The sequence below is a fragment of the Nerophis lumbriciformis genome, linkage group LG37, assembly GCF_033978685.3.
Source record: "Nerophis lumbriciformis linkage group LG37, RoL_Nlum_v2.1, whole genome shotgun sequence".
NCBI lineage: Eukaryota > Metazoa > Chordata > Actinopteri > Syngnathiformes > Syngnathidae > Nerophis > Nerophis lumbriciformis.
Window position 1 is genome coordinate 23453194 of NC_084584.2, and position 15599 is coordinate 23468792.

Sequence of the window (15599 nt, forward strand, 5' to 3'; positions counted from 1 at the left end):
CACACAGAAAGATCCCGAGGCCGGGATTGAACTCACGACTACTCAGGACCTTCATATTGTGAGGCAGACGCACTAACCCCTCCTCCACCGTGCTGCCCTGTATGTATACATACAAATATATATTTTATATATATGTATGTGTGTGTATATATATATATATATTTATATATATATGTATGTGTGTGTGTGTGTATATATATATATATATATATATATATATATATATATATATATATATATATATATATGTATCTGTTTATATTTTATTTTATTTCGGATTATTATTATTATCAATGTATTATTTATTTTCTTTCTTTCTTTTTTCATTTAATCGATGTATTTGTAGATATTACTTTGCTTTTTTTGTTGTTTCTTTCTTTTTTGGGGGGAGGTGGGTGGTATGAGTGGGATATAAATACAAATATTTTGACATTTAGGGCAGACAATAGATATATGATTTATGTGAATATGATGTAATGGATAGGAATGTCTGATGTTGGATGTCTATAAAAAAAAAAGAAAAGAAAAAAATGAATTGCCTTGTTTACAAATTGCGCGCTGGAAATAAACTTGCCTTGCCTTTATTTTGAAATACCTCCGCATCCGCTAAATGTCTACTTTACTTCCGGTTTCCTCATCAATTCCCTCACTTGACGGTCATTATAGCTACGTGACGCTTCGTATGTTTTACATCAATGGACTCCATACAGGTAAGCATGTGTTTATGAGCAGTATTCAACCACACATTCATCGAAGTCACCGAATTACATCGATTATGAGAGCACAGTTACATTACATTGTGTCTCAAAAGGTTACTTTAAAGCACATTAATGTTTATTTAGCTGTAGTAATCGAGCATCATTTGGCTGTGTAAAACAAGCAAGCTACTGTTTACATAATTGACTCCTTAGGAAGCAACTGCCTTGAAATATTAATGAATATTTGAACTATTTGTTTACCAGTTACACAAGATGAATATTTCATAAGCCCCAAGACTATTTTGTTGTTGTTTTTAATTAGCCAAAGCCTGGCCAGAGTCACATTTTTATGCCTGGTGAGTAATGAGCAAAATCAGTGGGATATAAAACAGGTGGTAGGGCTGGAAGAGCAACAGAGAGACAGGAAGTGATGTTTAATAGTGAGAAAAAATGATATTCAATTGGCAGGGTCTAGTACTATGACTGGTTGTATGTGTTAAAGGCTGATATGGGGGTGTTTGGTAGCCATATTGCTTCAATGCACACATCTAGAGTGTCATCATAATATCAGATATTGCCAAAAGGGAGTGACGCATGCTAAAATGAAGGCAGGGGAGGCATGAAACTACCTAAATGTCACGCTCTGGAGAAGAAAGTGTGGTGGCTGACGGGGTAAAACATGCTGCAAGGAAGTAGCTTCTTGAAAGCACCAGCAGGCAGTCAGGAAAAGAATATAGCCTTCGCAGGAGATTATGTGGGACGCTAAAAGAGAACCCGCTGCGGTGCATTGTGGGAGAATCCTTGCATGAGAGATCAGACACTCCTCGCCTCCTCGCTTGCACACCCTCTGATACTTCGCTCGGCCGCCCTTCTTCTCCACCTGAAGGCCCGCTTGTGAAGTTCTGGCAAGGACTACAAGCATCCCGCTGTGGCTGCTTAGCAACTGTTTTTTTTTTTCTTTCACCGCGATGCTCTCGTGGCGTGACTGTGCACTTGCAGGCCTCAATATTAGACACACCTGCACACATCCAATGGGACACAATACAACAAAAGGTGTATATTGCAGTAGGGCAAGCTCGTCTTTTATAATCACGACATAATAAGACCCAAGCTGTGTGAATAATGATGTTTTTTGCCCACAGTCCCATCCAGAGAAGAAAAGGCTGTCATGGGATTGCTTCAGAAATTGGTCTGCGCTCACCACAAATTAGCTCGTAAATGCACTCAAGCTTTTTTCCCCTGGCTGTCCTGTTGTGACATTATTCACCGAGAATATTTTCTGTTGCCCAAAGCTAACGTCACTATATATAAAAATAAAATAAAGTAATCAAAAATGCTGTTTTACAAAAGGGAATTAGAACTTTTTACATGTAATATGTTTCAAGAGAAGGAATAACACAATAACATAACATTAATTTCCCAATATTTAAGATTGTTGAAGTCATGTAGCGTAACAATTTTATGGCAACTACAATTTTCCTGTGTATTTTATTACTGTATTGCAGTGCTTCTCAAATAGTCGGGCAGGCCCCCCTGAGGGAGCGCGATGAGGTGTCTTTTTTTTTTTAGGAGGGGACAGAAAGAAGAAAAAAAAGACAGAGGGGGAAATTGCAGGGACAAGAGGGGGATAAAACAGAGACGACAACAACCAAAACAACAACCGAACATCAGAAAATACGATATGTACAAATATGATACGAAAAGTGATAGCAAAGAAGTAGTGAAGTACAAACCCCGTTTCCATATGAGTTGGGAAATTGTGTTAGATGTAAATATAAACGGAATACAATGATTTGCAAATCCTTTTCAACCCATATTCAATTGAATGCACTACAAAGACAAGATATTTGACGTTCAAACTCATAAACTTTATTTTTTTTTGCAAATAATAATTAACTTAGAATTTCATGGCTGCAACACGTGGCAAAGTGGTTGGGAAAGGGCATGTTCACCACTGTGTTACATGGCCTTTCCTATTAACAACACTCAGTAAACGTTTGGGAACTGAGGAGACACATTTTTGAAGCTTCTCAGGTGGAATTCTTTCCCATTCTTGCTTGATGTACAGCTTAAGTTGTTCAACAGTCCGGGGTTCTCCGTTGTGGTATTTTAGGCTTCATAATGCGCCACACATTTTCAATGAGAGACAGGTCTGGACTACAGGCAGGCCAGTCTCGTACCCGCACTCTTTTACTATGAAGCCACGTTGATGTAACACGTGGCTTGGCATTGTCTTGCTGAAATAAGCAGGGGCGTCCATGGTAACGTTGCTTGGATGGCAACATATGTTGCTCCAAAACCTGTATGTACCTTTCACTATTAATGGCGCCTTCACAGATGTGTAAGTTACCCATGTCTTGGGCACTAATACACCCCCATACCATCACAGATGCTGGCTTTTCAACTTTGCGCCTATAACAAACCGGATGGTTCTTTTCCTCTTTGGTCCGGAGGAGACGACGTCCACAGTTTCCAAAAACAATTTGAAATGTGGACTCGTCTGACCACAGAACACTTTTCCACTTTGTATCAGTCCATCTTAGATGAGCTCAGGCCCAGCAAAGCCGACGGCGTTTCTGGGTGTTGTTGATAAACGGTTTTCGCCTTCCATAGGAGAGTTTTAACTTGCACCTACAGATGTAGCGACCAACTGTAGTTACTGACAGTGTGGTTTCTGAAGTGTTCCTGAGCCCATGTGGTGATATCCTTTACACACTGATGTCGCTTGTTGATGCAGTACAGCCTGAGGGATCGAAGGTCACGGGCTTAGCAGTTTACATGCAGTGATTTCTCCAGATTCTCTGAACCCTTTGATGATATTAAGGACCGTAGATGGTGAAATCCCTCAATTCCTTGCAACAGCTGGTTGAGAAAGGTTTTTCTTAAACTGTTCAACAATTTGCTCACGCATTTGTTGACAAAGTGGTGACCCTCGCCCCATACTTGTTTGTGAATGACTGAGCATTTCATGGAATCTACTTTTATACCCAATCATGGCACCCACCTGTTCTCAATTTGCCTGTTCACCTGTGGGATGTTCCAAATAAGTGTTTGATGAGCATTCCTCAACTTTATCAGTTTTTAGTGCCACCTTTCCTAACTTCTTTGTCATGTGTTGCTGGCATCAAATTCTAAAGTTAATGATTATTTGCAAAAAAAAAAAAAATGTTTATCAGTTTGAACATCAAATATCTTTGTAGCATATTCAACTGAATATGGGTTGAAAATGATTTGCAAACCATTGTATTCCGTTTATATTTACATCTAACACAATTTCCCAACTCATATGGAAACAGGGTTTGTAAATATGAATAACACAAAAATGACAATGCACGTTATTGCACTACAAATGGAGCAATACAAATATCAATATAAGTAGCACTATTGATTATAAATAAAAATAATAATTACCTCTATTAACAATAACATTGTTTTAAATGCAACAATACATGCATTTAATGAAAACTTGTATTACAAAATAAAGCAGATAAAGGTAGGGGAAGAAAGAGAAGCGGACTATATTAACCTTGTAGATTGTTATACTAGAAATAGGTTAAGCTTTATCAGTGTGCCGTGTTTTACAGAGTTTCGCCTGGGAGGAATTACGTTAATATATGCGTGATTACATGCATGAGTATATATGTGCTTTTGTATGTACAGTATGTATATATATATATATATATATATACCTGTGTGTGTGTATATATATATATATATATATATATATGTTTGTACAGTGAATGTGTGTCGATTTATGTACCGTGTGTGTATGTATGTACGTAAGCACCAATGTGTGCGTGTATGTATGAATGAATGTACATATGTAAGTATATATGTATGAATAATTGTGTGTACGTTAGGGCTGCAACTAACGATTAATTTGATAATCGATTAATCTGTTGATTATTACTTCGATTAATCGATTAATAATCGGATAAAAGAGATAAACTACATTTTTTTCTTTTCCAGTATTTTATTGAAAAAAAACCAGCATACTGGCACCATACTTATTTTGATTATTGTTTCTCAGCTGTTTGTACATGTTGCAGTTTATAAATAAAGGTTTATAAAAAAAAAAAAATAAAATTAAAAAAAAATAATAATTTGCCTCTGCGCATAGCATAGATCCAACGAATTGATGACTAAATTAATCGCCAACTATTTTTATAATCGATTTTAATTGATTTAATCGATTAGTTGTTGCAGCCCTAGTGCAGTGGTTCTCAAATGGGGGTCCGCGTACCCCTGGGGGTACTTGAAGGTATGCCAAGGGGTACGTGAGATTTTTTTTAAATATTCTAAAAATAGCAACAATTCAAAAATCCTTTATAAATATATTTATTGAATGATACTTCAACAAAATATGAATGTAAGTTCATAAACTCAGTGAAGCACAAGCTCAGGTTTCTCACTAAAATGTCTGTCAAAAAGAACTGTGAAAAGAAATGCAACAATGCAATATTCAGTGTTGACAGCTAGATTTTTTGTGGACATGTTCCATAAATATTGATGTTAAAGATTTCTTTTTTTGTGAAGAAATGTTTAGAATTAAGTTCATGAATCCAGATGGATCTCTATTACAATCCCCAAAGAGGGCACTTTAAGTCGATGATTACTTCTATGTGTAGAAATCTTTATTTATAATTCAATCACTTGCTTATTTTTCTACAAGTTTTTAGTTATTTTTATATCTTTTTTTCCAAATAGTTCATGAAAGACCACTACAAATGAGCAATATTTTGCACCGTTATACAATATAATAAATCAGAAACTGATGACATAGTGCTGTATTTTACTTCTTTATCTCTTTTTTTCAACCAAAAATGCTTTGCTCTGATTAGGGGGTACTTGAATTAAAAAAATGTTCACAGGGGGTACATCACTGAAAAAAGGTTGAGAACCACTGCCCTAGTGTACACGCGTATGTAAGTATGAGTGTTTGTATGTACAACATATTTTTTTGCTTCGTTCTTGAACGATACACCAGCCTCCAGCTACTTGGCAGCACTGCTCAAATTAATTAACTGGCTAAACCAGTCAATATGACCAAGCATACATACATAAGCCTTCAGTTTAGTGGATATGAGGATATAATTAAATACATAAATATTGTCAGGTGATTTTTTTTTCTAGCACTCATGGTTTGTTCAGATGAATAAATTATCTTAAATTAAGGGGGTCGTGAAAAAATAATGTCTCCAAGGGGTGACATGACAAAAATAGAGAAGCACTGCTTTATTGTAACAATACAACTTGTCAGTCAAGACTTGTTAGTAAAGTAACTTATTTTATTTTTGTGACATTCACATTTTAGTTTTCTATGTCAGATTTGTCTTGCGTGACATTATTCCTTAAAATTAGAATATTTACTTTTTGATTTAGTTGCGGGAAAAGGCTTTTCTTGCAACTACAAGATTATGTTTTACATTGATTTCAAAAACATTTGCATAACATGCCATAGTATAATCCTGTTAATATTTTTTTGTATTTATTTTCCTTTTCCTTCGTCATATCAAAAAACCTGTTATATTTTTTCTATTAGCATTTTATTGAAGTAATATTATTGCATGTCTTTTTTTTTTCCAGTGCTGCACCCTCTATGATGTTAACTGGTGAACATCCTGATAAACTGAAGGTACTGTAAAGCAGCTAACATTTTAAATACGTAATATATGAATGGACATTTAACTTCATGTAAACATGTGTACTGTATTCTTGCTTATGGAATACATTTTAACTGACTGGAGGATTGCTGGCTCAGCTCCTCTTAAGCAATCCGCTTTAAATAGCTATAGTGTCTGGTTAAAAAGGAAGATAAAACTGCTATTTTATTTATAAGGGCAGCACTTCAAAAAGGGACATGGGAGATGATGAAAGGCAAAGTAAAAAGTGGGCAGGAGGAGATCTGACAATGCAAAAGGGGGAAGGAAAATATTGCCTTCCTTACTGGAGAAGAAATGGATTGATGGAAGAGGAGTAGTGCAGGGGGGAAATAGAAGGAGGCCACTTTTGACATAAGATCGCCATAGAAGAGCGTGCACCACTATGGTGGATTCAGTCCTTTTATGCTAAGGAACACATACATGACACACACACACACACACACGCTGTTTTTTGTTCTCATGTCAAGCTCTGTGAGTAAATGGCTGCCCTTTCAGCCTCCTGATGGCTGTCTACAAACTGCTGTCAGTTCTTGACAAAACACCTAAGGCTGTTCTATTTATATCTACATTCATTGTTAGTGTTGATCATTTAATGGCAGAGGTAGGTTTCACTACCTAATGCAGATTCTTTGATCAGAATTGCTCAAGTGTCAGAAGTTGTAGACCTTAATGGGATAAACTGTTAAAGCACCCACAAACTAGGGTTGTTCCCATGCCAATAGTTTGGTACCAATACCAAAATGTATTTTCAATTTTTAAAATACTTTTCTATACTTTTCAAAATAAAGGGGACCACAAAAAAGTAATTATTGGCTTTATTTTAACAAAAAGTCTTAAGATACAATAAACATATATTTTTTATTAAGAAATAGGGCTGTGAATCTTTGGGGACCACACGATTCAATTCGATTCTTGCGGGCAATGATTTGATTCAGAATTGATTTTCAATTAAAATTGATTCTCAATTCAAAATCAATACTTTGTTTTAATAACATTGGGTGCCAGTACTATGATAAACTACATTTCTCTATAAAATAAACAGCTGTGATACATTTCTGTACTACTTAAAAGAAAACTGGTTTAGTTTAATACATTTCTACTCAAACATTTAATAAAGTGACATACCAATAAGGCAACAAGAGAAGCATTCAGCAATTCTCTTTTCTAATGTAAATCTGTACTGAGGAGGTAGGGAGGGGGGATTTACATAAATGCTATGATTTTCCTGAGTGGCTGCACAGGACAGATAAAAAATATATAATTTTTTTTTTTTTAAATCAACTTTTTTAATTTTAATTTTAATTAAGAATCGTTACAAATAAGGCTGGGTGATATATTTTTGCTTAAACTCGATATTCAATATATATCGATATATTTATAAGTATACAAAAAAAGATATTCATTTTTGTGAAAGTGAAGTGAATGACATCTGTTCTGTAAACAGTCAGTGGCACTTTTATTAACCAGTTAGTCAAGATGGGTTTTAACAGCATAGAAAACAAACTGTTTAAGTAGCACAGAATTACATAACATGAATAAAATAGAACAATATTATCTCTACATAAAATAAATAACATAGCTGTGTAAATAAAACATGTATCAAACTCAGATAAAAAAATACATTTGCAGGAAGGCACTTTTAATTCCCAGTCGACGATGTAATGGACTGTCACACACGTACGGTTCTGTGGTCCTACTAGACCACATGTCTGTGGTCAGCACCAAGTAAGTCACTTGACTTAATTGTGCGGCTATGATATTCCTCACTTTGGCGTACATTCCGCTTGAAAATTCCCTCTTCTCTTCTCCGACTCTCTTGGCGTCATTCGGGATGTGCGTGTCTGTTGTGATTTCCCTTCCTGGTTTGATGACATGCCCTATCTTGCCTCTGATTGGCCTGTCTGTAACGTTTTGCCCTGATCTTAAGCAATCGAGACTCATAATAGTAAACAACCAACCAATCATGTATTTTCTTATATGTAAACCAACCAGTCATTGATGTTTCCCGTATATTTTGTCCCCTGCCTGTGGAGTTTCACTAGTCCAGTTCTCTCTTTCTCTCTTCTTTTGTAGCATGTAGCTTAGCTAACCGCTACATGGGTCTAAAAATAGCTAAGCTACGGAAATCGTTACTTGTTTAAAGAGTAGCAAAGTTACTGCCAAGCTACTGGGAAATGTACTTAAGCTATGTAGCTTTGATTTTTAAGTTAATTATTTTTAATGGAAAACCGTAGTTTCTACCACTGCAGTCGTAAACCGGAATGGATTATCAAAAACCGTACTCATTACGGGAAAACCGTAGTTGTTGGCAGGTATGCAGAAGTTCGCGTTTTACTTACTAGTTACCATGAATTGATTAACGTGGAAAAACTTATTCGGGTGTTACCATTTAGTGGTCAATTGTACGGAATATGTACTGTACTGTGCAATCTACTAATAAAAGTTTCAATCAATCAATCAGTTGGTCAGTGGCACACACGTCACTGGTGTCACAGTCAGACTCCATATTTGCTTGTGTGTTGTTGTGGGTCAGTGCAGTGGGTAGGACAGGGCAAGCACGCCTTGGAAGGAGGAAGGGGAGGGGTTTAATAGCCCATGGAGTGTTGAGAAGGAGTGGGAAGCGGGGGAGAATCAAGGAATAAGCGGCGTTTGGTTATTTTAACGTGAAATAGATTATATCGATATTAAGATATTTTCTTAATTCATATCTTCTTTAAGAATATGTCGATATATCTTACAAACTCGGTATATGGCCCAGCCCTAGTTACAAATAAGAATTGTGATTCATTTGAAAATCTATTTTTTTTGACACCCTCATAAAATAATAGTGATGCAACGGTATCAAAATCTCACGGTACGATATCACAATATTAAGGTCACAGTACGATATTACTGCGGTACATTTCCCGCCCAAAAAGCTTGGTAAAAATGCCATTATGTGTTAAATAAAGTGGCAGGAATGTTTAAGATATACCACACTTACTGTAATTGGAAAAAAACATAATGCTAAAATGTTATAATCATATTTTTTTACGTCAAACATATTTGTAAGTGCAAATTATGCAGGAACATCTACTGTTTCAAGCAAATATTTAAAAGAATAACTTACAGTTAATGTTTTTAAAGTCACAATGTAAACATACAGTGTAACAAGTGTAGAACAATGTACAGTTTAGTGTCTTTCAACGTTTACATTATGGGAAGAGGTGTCTTCTACGATGGTCGTTCTTTATATCAGTCTGGAAAGTGTTGTTTTTCATAAAAGTTAACAAACCATATAACTTTTAAGAATGTAAATTAACTCACTCTTTCGTGTCAAGGTTTGAGGTGGCGACTTGTCCAGCTCTGCCTTCCGCCCGAGTACAGCTGGGATGTATCAAGTAGCTTTTTAGTTTACTTGTATTTCCTGCATTGAACATTTTTTTGGGGGTAATTTCCCGCCGTGTGGTGTGACGAGTTTGGCTGGCTCTCTGTCGAAAGTGGCGTGCTTTGCTTTGCAGAACACAGGCTTTCTTACCTCCGCCAAAGAGGTTATGTTTTGGCCTGCGCTTGTTTGTTTTTGTTTGCATCATAACTCAACCACTTATGGACAGATTTAATGTCCAAAAAACAATTCCTTTTATCTACGACAAGTACGAACACACTTCGCTTCCTGCCCCATTTTGCTGCGCAGAGGATTATGGGAAATGTAGTTCATTCAAGGACAAGGCCAATGCTAAAACGGCAAAAAATACCTACACTCAACAAGTTTTCGTTTGATACCGCCACACGTCACGGTATTATTGAAAATACTTCGAAACTGAAATACCACAATGTTTATAATACCGTTACATCCCTATTAAATACCAAAGTGAACATACTTGACAACTTTCCCTTTAGTAGTAAGTAAGCAAACAGGTTACAAAGGCTCCTAATATAGCTGCTGACGTATGCAGTAACATAGTGTGTCATTTCTGATTGTATTATTTTGTCAACATTTTGAGGGACAAGCAAATGGATGGATGACAATGGATGGATGTTCATTTACTATTAATATCTGATTACCGTATTTTCCGCACTATAAGGCACACCGGATTATAAGGCGCACCTTCAATGAATGGCCTATTTTAAAACTTTGTTCATATATAAGGCGCACCGCATAATAAGGCGCATAGAATAGATGCTACAGTAGAGGCTGGGGTTACGTTATGCATCCCGTAGTTGCGAGACCCGTTGTGGCTCAATATTGGTCTATATATAAGGTGCACCGAATTATAAGGCGCACTGTCAGCTTTTGAGAAAATTTTAGGTTTTTAGGTGCGCCTTATAGTGCGGAAAATACGGTACCTTCTGTTTTAACATGTTCTATCTACATTTCTGTTAAAATGTATTAAGCACTTAATCTTCCGTTGTTTAGATACTTTAAATATGTTTTGGGCGATGCTACAAATTGCTACAAATTTGGTTTATTGCTTCACCTTTATCGTTAATTTTGAAGCCAAAATGCGTCCATTCTCCCTTTTCTATCTCCACACTGTTTTTGCTTGGAAGTGCTCTGTGTGTGTGTTGACTCACATGCACCTACGCTCATATTACCAGCAATGTCACCACGGCTCGCCTCATGTCGATGGAAAAAAAACAAGTTCTGGTTATTTTCAAAGGCATTTTAGTACCTTTTTTAATTCATTGGTACCAGTATATCGTACAACCCTAGTGATAACATTTTGAAGTGTTAAACTCCAGAAGTCGTAAATAAGACCCATGTGGTATCCCGTGCATAACATAAACCATTTGTTTTCTCTCTTTTAGCCTTGTTGGATGCTTCTGCTTCAGACTGACTGATTAAACAAGAGCTGCAGTTCTATGTATAGAACCGCTTAATCAAGTTTCTAAATGATAGTTATGGATGCTCTTCTGGACTAAAGGTGAGTCCTGTCATACACACACACAGAACTGTCTTCAGTTAGCCTTGCCTTGTATGCTTTTCAATCTCTGCCTCCAGCAGAGCATTTGATTCCTTAGCCTTATCGTAAGCTTTATCAAACTGAAGGTTTAACAGGCTGGAGACGTCCCCACCCCTACCAAAAAGTAGGATCAGAGCAGATTATAGGCCCTGACAGCATGCATGGGAAATGCACCCAACCCGTTTCAACCCATTCTGCCCACACCCCAGTCCCTTTCCTGCTTCTGCATATAAAAACGGTCACATGGGGGGGTAATACTCTTCTTAAATCCTTTCTGATTTTCACTAGTTTCATCACGGAAGATTTAGACACTGACAAACCTCTACAGGGCCAATTTCTTTCTATTTTTTTTACAATGATGAATTGTAGCACGGCCCACTGGTTCAGGAAGATCAGCTTACTCACGATGCTGCGTCTGTCACCAGCTTCGTGGTTTGTTATCGACATGACAAATGTACAGGGGACGCATCAGGCGTCAACAGATGATAACGCACAGATTCCCAGGCAAAAATGTCTCAACAAAAACAAATCGAGCCTATAAATCTGTCTACTTGTTTAACATTGTTGTTCACCGACACACTACTGCCGAGCAGTTTGGTATGGGTCACATTTTTTATGTTAAATCTTCTTAAGGGACAATACTACAGAATTTAAACGTGTAAATCTATCCTTGTACAACCGGTTAGAGTTACCGTAAATTCCAGACTATAAGCCGCTACTTTTTTCCTACGCTTTATATCCTGCGGTTTATAAAGCGGTACGACCATAATGCAAGTACCGTATTTTCCGCACTATAAGGCGCACCTAAAAACCACAAATGTTCTCAAAAGCTGACAGTGCGCCTTATAATCCGGTGCGCCTTATATATGGGTTAATATTAATATTAATTTTCATAAAGTTTAGGTCTCGCAACTACGGTAAACAGCCGCCATCTTTTTTCCCCGTAGAAGAAGCGCGCGGTGCATGCTGGGATATGTGACGTTTCATTTCCATTTGTGTGTTTATGTAAAGACCCCAAAATGGCTCCTATTAAGTGTGTTGTCTGTCTAATTATAAATAATGCAGACGAGGCGTGTTAACTGAGTTCTCAACGTTTACTCACAGCGTGCTCATAACCACATTCTAACTGCCAGCACATACAACAACGCTTCTCAGGGCTACCGCGCATGCTCGTCACTATCGTTGCATGCTGGGTAGTGTAGTTGTTATATTTGCTAGCTCATAAAATCACATTAAGAGACACGCTTACGCGCTTAATTCAATACTCGCCGTCATTCCGGGTGGGTTGACAAAAGACCTCCAGCCGCTAGATATTGGTGTCAACAGGGCATTCGAAGCTAGACTGCTAACTGCGTGGGAACAGTGGATGACAGAAGGCGAACACACGTGACGTTCACCAAGACAGGGAGACAGCGCCGGACGACATACGCCAACATCTGCCAGTGGATCGTAAATGCCTGGGCAGATATTTCGGTCACAACTGTGGTCCGAGCTTTCCGGAAGGCAGGATTCACAGAACTGCTGGACAACAGCGACACTGACTCCGATTACTTCGACGAGACGGAGCCGGCCATTTTGGATCCCACATTCGCCCAACTTTTCAATTCGGACACCGAAGGAGAATAATTCGAGGGATTTATGAATGAAGAATAACTTCAGAAAGTGAGCGTTATGTTTATTTTGTGTGTTGTGACATTAACGTTCGAGCAACATTATGTTGCTATTGCTCTGCACTATTTTGAATTTTACTATGTTTGTGATTGCACATTTGCGTACATTTTGGGAGTGAACAGAGTTGTTAGAACGCTGGTTTTTAATATATTATTAAAGCTTGACTGACCTATCTGACTGTTTTTTTGACATTCCTTTAGCGCAGTTAGATGCGGCTTACAACACGGGGCGGCTTATAGGTGGACAAAGTTTTGAAATATGCCGTTCATTGAAGGCGCGGCTTATAACCCAGGGCGCCTTATGGTGCGGAAAATACGGTAGTTAAAAAAAAAATAAAATAAAAAAAAAAAAACACAAGCAAAGACACTAAAAAGGGGTGTTATTGTTTGTGCAATGGCAACATCTTTTGGACGAGTTTGCTCACTGCAGGTGCTGCGGCGTCAACGTCTACAGTATTTCCTTCTGCATTCAACCGTACAATTACAAGTGCCGTTCTATCTTCTAGTTGTCCATAGCGTTTCTACTACTATAGATTCTTCTTTAATCACTCAATATATGTTTAAAGTATAATAAGGTATTATGTTTAAATAAAGCGAACAGTGACATTTTTTGTGGACCCTTTATTTTGAAAAGTATCGAAATGCATTTTAGTGCGGGTACCAAAATATTGGTATCGGGACAACCGTATAATATACTAAAACAATTCTTACTTGCCAAACCACCCCATGTGAGATGTTTGTAGGAGTGTTTTCGTGCATATTTGTAGCTAATATGCTAACACATTTACGAGTGTCTGTTAGTATTATTAACTTACAGTGACATTCTTTTTGTATTCTTTCACTTTCACAAATTTCTCAGTAAAGTCACCAAAACGTCACTGGACTTATGGAGTCCGTTTAGCTGATTGGAGAGCTATTGTAGCTTCCGTAGCCAGTGGATCCATGCTGATGACTTCTGTTTTGTTCAATCAGCCGTTTTACTGCCGTGTTACGGACACCGTTTGGAAACATTAAACACTTACAAAATCTTTAAAATAACTAATTTCACAGCGTATATATCTGCGGCTTATAGTACGGTGCGGCTAATATATAGAAAATACTTTTATCTTCAAAAATTGAGTGGGTGCTGCTTATATACTGGTGCACTCTATATATATATAGCAAGATAATTTTGTCTTGTTTATACTGTCACGCGTGGTGGTGGTAGCATTGAGATCTGTAAATGCATGAGTGCTGCCGGCTCAGAGGAGCTGTGGTTTATTGAAGAGAAACATGAACTCCAACATGTACCAAGGTTTCCCCTAGATTGCCATGATACCTGTGGCAGTGGGTCGTGGTCAAGGGCGTGGTCATCATAACGTCATTGTATAATTTGCCATGATGATATGATTTTCTTTAAAAAGGCTAAAAAAAATTAATACATTTACAAAATCTTTTTGCTCTATTTTCAATTGTTGCTGCTTATTGGACAATATACTTGGGGAATTTTTCAAGTGCCAAGAGACTTTTAGTGACTTTTAAAAATGACTAACAACAAATGTAGCATCTTTTTCTAGTGTTATTATAGAACGTACTCGTGTTTAGAGACTACTTCTGTTACTCTATGTCCCCGACAAAAAGCGAGCTGCAGCGAGCATGACGTCACACTTGCTTCGCGATGCTGCTGCAGTTGGACTTTTTCTCCTTAAAAGCCGTCACTGTCCTCTTAATATTTGCACATTTTGTAGATCGCTGTCCACGGGTATATCTGGGATATATTAAAGTTACGTCCCCATCACAGACATGCTGACTACACTCCAGACAATCGTGTGCGTCTTGTTTACATCACAACATCCGGTTTCAGCCACACTGTTTTCGGTGGTCAGTCTTTTTTGGCAGTCAAATCTTTGATGCGCAAATAATAGGCTATATATACCCATTCATACTGTAACGACCTGCTGGTGGTAATGTTTGATGTTCATGTGGTTTTGATTTGGCTTGACGTTTAATTTTCCGATGATCACACAAACACAGTCTGTGCCTGAAAGTGGACTGAGGAGGTGGTGTTGTGTGTCCGGGGACGCAGAGAGACGAAAGTGTTTGCATGGGAGGTATAACCTGTTGGAATTGGGCCAGTTTTTAGTATAAGGTTGGTAATAAAAGTTAAAAATAGCGAGAGTCTGACTTTTGACTTCTTCTGCAGGCTACAATACATTATATTTAATCTGTTTTCATGTAAAAAAAAAACAACACAGATAAACAGACAACATTCACATTCACATAGGGGCAATTTAGGCCCTGTCTATATTAAGCCGGATAACTCCTTAAACGAATAACTATTTACCCTAAACCCCCGTGTCAGCCACACTAACCCATCGTTACCCTATTTTTAAGTGCGCCGTCTATTTCGTAAATCTCCGGCTCTTAGCTCTGTATTGATTGTTTATAAACGTAGTTCGGAGAGGAAATGACATCAGAAAGAACGCGCCACAGCCAGCTTCATAACAACCAGTTTCCACTCGGAGGTAACCATTAGAAAGATGGAGGCGAATCATCCAGACATGCCTGTGTTTCTCCTTCTTCTACATGTACAAGCGCTTGTAGAAATCACACTTGAAAACCTTAAGAGAAGGAAACGCACGATTG

At 37.6% G+C, this 15599-nt stretch overlaps 1 protein-coding gene and 1 long non-coding RNA gene across 2 annotated transcripts in view; one reads left to right on the forward strand and one right to left on the reverse strand.

Annotated features, from left to right (window-relative positions):
* LOC133577587 (hippocalcin-like protein 1) overlaps window positions 1-15599 on the reverse strand; it is a 132912-nt gene that overhangs the window by 97798 nt on the left and 19515 nt on the right. The window lies entirely within an intron of this gene.
* LOC133577588 (uncharacterized) lies at window positions 665-6333 on the forward strand. Its single transcript, XR_009811750.1, has 3 exons — window positions 665-710; window positions 1841-1912; window positions 6285-6333. It is a non-coding gene; the product is annotated as an uncharacterized lncRNA (long non-coding RNA).